The following is a 4,820-nucleotide window of genomic DNA, read 5'->3' as shown; positions in this document are numbered from 1 at the left end:
AGAAGCATTTGTTCACATTTCTGACATGAAGGCTGTCGCCTCCCGATCCGGCGACAAATCAAGGCTGCTGTGTGAAAGTACCGTGCCTCCGCAAACGGGAACGGACAGGACTCACACACAGTGTGTAACACCGAATGTACCAGCTTAATGCCACGCCACAAACCTACCCAATGCCCAACAGGGGGGACCAGTCAATGCTGCTCATCCGCCATCAACCCCGGATGCTGGAGAAGGCAGACCATGTTGTGGTGCTGGAGCATGACACCATGGCTGAGATGGGGACACCCACCGAACTGAGGACCCGCGGTGGACCCTACAGCCGGCTGCTGCAGCACTGAGGACCACAGTGCAGCTGGAGTGGGATGCGATGGGACATGGGGAGCTGTGGCTGTCTCCGCTCCCCGCTGCAGGATGGGAAGAGTGGGATGCTCTGGGATTTGTATGGAATAAAGTGGAGATGTTTTGTAGAGGAGCAGGTTGGGATGTGGGGTGTGGGCAGCTCAGCCTCAGTGCATGGTTGGTTATGGAAGCTGGGTGTCTTCCCTCAGAATGTGGCTGTGGCAGCACTGTGGGTTATGGGGGGGAAGCACAGCTCAGCCCAATACTGGATGAACTTTCCAGTCATGTCTTCATGCCAAAGCGGTGCAGATAGCACAGGGAGTGCAAAGGGGAGGAGGAGAGCAGCAGTGTGAAATGGAGCAATGGGCAAAGAGTGTGGGGTGGGGGGAGGAGGGATGAGGGGAGGTCCCCTCATCCACCCCAAAACCAAGCACGGCACAGAGCAGAATGCAGGCAGGCTGAGCACAGAACAGCCCAACACTTTATTTCACAAGAAGCAGCACAGGAAAAGCATAACAGCATAGGAAGCAGAGGGAGATGTGAGAGGTAGAGGGGATGGGGCTGTGTTAATCACCGACCCCAAATGCTCGTGTGGCCAGTTGGCCCCTTGCAGGCTGAAGAACAGCACTCAGACGGTTTGGTTACTTCCTGTGTGAAGAAGAAGAGATGGTGTCCCATAGGGCCACGTTCACATCCCAACCCTCAGCTCCCTGCAGAGTCCCAGCCCAGCCCTGGTGCAGCACCACAAGGAGCACAAGGAGCACAGGGACCCCTTCCAACCCCCAGCCCCACACCGCAGCTGTGCTCGAGTTGCTGGTTCCACCTTCCTGGCCTGTAAGGTAAGAAGAGCCATTGTCTCAGCCCAGTTTGTAGGAGGGAGGCAAGGTTCTTTGATATACATATACCTGGTGCGGGAGTAAGAAACAACGGTTCAAACATTGGTCCGACCAGTTTATTACAAGACTTTATCAGGGAGATGGGGAAGGGGAGGACGGATGCTATTATGGTGTAGGGTGATGGGGAAGGGAATGCAGTAAAAATATGAAATAGAAGCAAGGAGTTTCTGTAGGAAGCAAGAGGGAGATATTCACCACCATGGATCCATCGAGGTTTGTAGTTCAGTCATTGGTCTTCAGTCGTGGTGGGTCGTCAGGCGTTGTTCTGTTAATGGTGACCACGATGACAATTTCCAATGGTAGCACCAACTTATTTATATGTCCAAAGTGGTCAAGTCAGCTCTCTTTGGAGTGACAGCTCGAATCCAAAGTAGTTGAGTCAGCACTCCTTGGAATGGAAGCTTCTGGCTCTGGGATCTTAGCAGAAATTCCTTTGTTCCCATCTTCTGAGCCTTGCCAGCAGATAAGAGGGAGCAGGGATACCCATCCGCATCCTGTTTTTCACAGGGCACGATGGCTTCATTACCCAGTTTTCCCACACCGAGCTGGAGCTATTTAGTCCCGGGCCAGATCTTCCACTCATAAACAGTCCTGAGCACTCTTCTGGAGGCAAACAGCTCTGAAGGAAGGTGCTTTCAAATATTCAAATACCCAAAAAGTGATATTGATTGTCACACGGTAGCACCCATTACTTGCCACTTCAATAAATCATTGAGAGTCTTCTCACAAGAAACACCTCAGGAAGCAAGCTTGGAGCCAGAAAACAAGGAAGGACTCTCACAGCCATGAGCCCCAGCCCTGTTCATGCTGTGGGGCATGGAGCAGCTTTGAGCACCAGGAAGGGGAACCCTGGGAGAAATCGGGGACCTCAATGCTGCCCTGGCACTGGGCAGAGGTGGGGGACAGCGCTGCCCTCATCACTCACTGGGCGCCGTGTTGTAGCCTTTCTCCTTTTTCCCTGCAGACAGAGAGATGCATCAGCACAGGTTCACATCACAGCCAGGCTGAGGGCTCCTGAGGGAGCCTCAAATCCCCCCACAGCCCCCACTGTCCTCCTACACCCCTCCACTTTTACCTGCATGGCGTCTGTAGATGATGAATCCAACGCCAGCCATGATGGCAATGGCCACAACGGCAACAACCACCCCCACCACGTTGGGCACCAGGCTGGACTGTGACCGCTCTGGGGGAAGGCAGAGCAGTCAGCAGGGGAAGGGGCAGCCCAGAGCCCCCCAGCCCCACATCCCCTCACTCACCCTATGAGTAGAGGCTGGGTTGGGGCAGGCTGGCATGCTCCACGCAGCACTGGTACTTGTCCCCGTCCCCAGGCACCGCGTCGATGGTGACCAAGGTGTGGTAGGTGCCGTAGCTGTTGGGCACGATGCCCCCCGAGTGGGTGTCCTGGCCCAGCACCATGCTGTCCTTCATCCAACTGACGGCGATAGGCTGTGGGTAGAAGCCGTGAGCGTGGCAGGACAAGGTCAGGATCCCGTCGGCCTTCTTCCCCCACACTCACACCTCGGGTTGCTCTGAAGGTGGGCGGCAGTGAGGGCCGGGCTGAGCTCCCCACGCTGAGCCCCCGCCCCACCTGCAGTCTCACACCGCAGGCCCCCCCTCACCTGTCCTCCCCAGCTCTGCCTTCCCGTTCTCTACATGTCTCTGCAGCCACTGCACACAGGTTTGCTCCAGGTAATGTTTCCGTCTCTCAGCATAACCAGGTTCCTCCCACGCTCTCTTGGTAGGAACTGCCTCTGGAACCGCTGCAGTAAACATCATCGTGTCTTTGTCGAAGGCAATGAAGTCTCTCCCATCATAGCCATACTGATGATAGCCCCGGGTGGTGCCGTCCTCGAGGATGTCACAGCCCAACATCCGCTGCCATGTGTGAGACCCTGAAACACAGCCAGGCAGGGGTTGATGGGCCCCTCCAGCTCCAGGGGACCCACTGTACTGGGGATGGGGTTGGGGTCCCCCAGGGTCGAGCTCGGTGGGGCTGTGACGGGCAGCCGCGGGATGGTGCCGCCGGGCAGGACCAGCCCTGGGGGGTGCGGGAGGCAATGCACCATGGAGCCCCATCCCACAGCATGGAGCCGCGGTGCCAGCTGTGCTCACCGCCGCTCTGGTTGTGGCGCCGTGCCGCATTGACCAGGCTCACGCGGCTATTCTGCTCATTGCTCAGTGCTCTCTGGGTGTTCCTGTCCCAGTACTCGGGATCCACAGCTCCAGGTGCCTTCATCCACTCGGTGCAGGGCACGTAGCTCCAACCAGAGCTGTTGTAGTGCACGAAGATTTCGCCATCCACGTACCCCACTTCAAAGAACCAGGGCTGCTCGGGGCCGGAATCCGTCATCCCTATTTCCAAGTACCGCATGGAGTGGAGCTCTGCGGGGTCGGAGCGCGGCGACCCCCCCTTTTTTATTAATTAGCAAGCTACTGCCTATAGAATAACAACACTACTTATATTAATAACATAACCATTATAACTCAATCAAGGCCTCGATTGACAATACTCTAGATGTGAAAAAAGAGACAAGTCAAACACAGCATAACAACATTACTGTTAAACCTACTAAAAAGAACAAATACGTTTGCTCTGCAACCTAAGTTTCTGCAACCTGGAAATAAATCCATGAGGGTCCCATTGTGTTCACATGTCACTAGTTAGGAAAAGTCTTCAACTTTCATATACTCTGATATATTGATTTTTAATGGCCACTAAAATTTGTGCAACAAATGCTTTTAGGATGCTCATAACCATGCCTTTGAGCTAATAATTGATAATTGAACTTTATGAAGTTGCATGTCAGATAGAACCAGTTTTAGAGGACAAATGTGCTGGAGTATCACTAGGGGCATTATTACTTATTGACCCTTGAGAAACAGCAAACCGTGTTGGTGGTGGTTGCGACAGGCGGTGCCAGCAGGGCCTTCCCTGCTTCAAAGTGCACCTTTCCTCTCTCACCCATCACAGATTCTCTCCTGCATTCAGGGTCTGAAGGATTTCTACCAGTTGTACACCATATCCGCATGGCCAGTGCGTGATACAGAGCCCAAGTGGAACAGCTGCCTGGAAAACAGAATAAACTATCAAATTTAGTTCTATTAGTATGCACTTTTGTCTCAAGTGATGCATGGTCATATTTTTAAAATCCCAATTAGTTGCGTGTAAGAGACGTATCCATTCTACGATACAGGGTCATCCCTTTGCCTGGGATTCCTTTCCAGGTTTTGTCTTTGCAAATTAAGAAAAGCTAATTAATAGGCTAATAACATCATGAGTGAGCAGTACTAACATACTAAAAGAGCTATTCCCATAGATTACAGCACTGATTACATCAAATCCTTTCTTTAACACACATTTGATCTATGGATAATGCCTAAAATTCTAATTCTTGAGACTGCATTGGTAACACAGAAAATCACACACTATGTCAAACCATTACTAATATTATTTATAACACCGCAAGTTACAAAGCAATTCCACTAGGAAAGAAACACACAACACAGTTACTATAAAGGCTGGATGCTATTTTCTGCCTTGAGATGAGACCAACAACGTATTCTGGTGGTGTTAGTAACAACCGC

At 52.4% G+C, this 4,820-nt stretch overlaps 1 pseudogene; it reads right to left on the bottom strand.

Moving 5' to 3' along the window:
- Positions 1-2,492: 2,492 nt before the first annotated feature.
- Positions 2,493-3,657, bottom strand: LOC146756561 (class I histocompatibility antigen, F10 alpha chain-like; annotated as a pseudogene).
- Between the last annotated feature and the right edge of the window lie 1,163 nt (positions 3,658-4,820).

This window comes from Coturnix japonica, chromosome 26, assembly GCF_054131305.1.
Source record: "Coturnix japonica strain WE chromosome 26, WE-NBRP24, whole genome shotgun sequence".
Lineage (NCBI taxonomy): Eukaryota > Metazoa > Chordata > Aves > Galliformes > Phasianidae > Coturnix > Coturnix japonica.
Note: the sequence above shows the minus strand (reverse complement) of the source record. Positions and strands in the feature narration are given on the sequence as shown.